Source organism: Rana temporaria, chromosome 3, assembly GCF_905171775.1.
Source record: "Rana temporaria chromosome 3, aRanTem1.1, whole genome shotgun sequence".
Lineage (NCBI taxonomy): Eukaryota > Metazoa > Chordata > Amphibia > Anura > Ranidae > Rana > Rana temporaria.
Window position 1 is genome coordinate 443,797,138 of NC_053491.1, and position 1,083 is coordinate 443,798,220.

Consider the following 1,083-nt stretch of genomic DNA (forward strand, 5'->3'; position numbering starts at 1 on the left):
TTAGCTGATTTTGTGTTAGTAAAGACGATTCGCGTTTTTCTGTCTGTTACAGCGTGATGAAGTGCTTACTCCATTACGAACGGTAGTTATACCAGAACGAGCGCTCCCTTCTCATAACTTGCTTCTGAGCATTGCGCAGGTTTTTTCACGTCGTTAAAGCCCACACACGACCATTTTTTACAACCCGAAAAAACGGCACAAAAATAGAGCATGTTCGAAAAAAACTGTGCCCGTTTATCTGATCCCGAAGCCACACACAATCGTTTTTAATGACATTTTTAAAAAACGTAGTTTTTTACAACCCGAAAAATGATCGTGTGTACGCGGCAAAAAAAAGTGTATGTCTAGCCAAAACATTTCCTTTTAAGGTTACAATAATTTTTATAAATTCTTATGACGCATACACACGATCATTTTCGGCATGAAAAAAACGTAGTTTTTCGGCATGTAGAAAAAATGAAGTTTTTCAACTTCATCATTAAAATGACGTTGCACACACACCATCGTTTTTAAAAATGCTCTAGCAAAGCGCGGTGACGTACAACACGTACGACGGCACTATAAAGGGGAAGTTCCATGCGGATGACGCCACCTGCTTTAGCTGATTCTGTGTTAGTAAAAGACGATTTGCACTTTCTGTCTATTACAGCGTGATGAATGTGCTTACTCCATTATGAACGGTAGTTTTACCAGACGATCATAACTTGCTTTTGAGCATGGCGGCGTTTTTAACGTCGTTTTAGCCCACACGATCATTTTTTAACAACCCGAAAAAACGACATTGTTAAAAACGTCGATAAAAAAATGCAGCATGTTCGAAATTTTTTTTGTCGTTTTTCAGAATCCGAAAAATTATGTGAAGCCACACACGATCATTTTAAATTAAATTTTTCAAAACTATGTTTTTTCTTTGCCGAAAAATTATCGTTGTGTACGCGGGATAAGAGAAATAAAAAACAGGTCTTTCCAACCTGTGACTGAGGAAGCCTGCTCCCTTCTCCAGGTAAATGAATGAATGAATGAATGAAAAACTTATAAAGCGCGGCGCATGCGAACTGAATCGCTTCTGGGCGCTAGATGTTC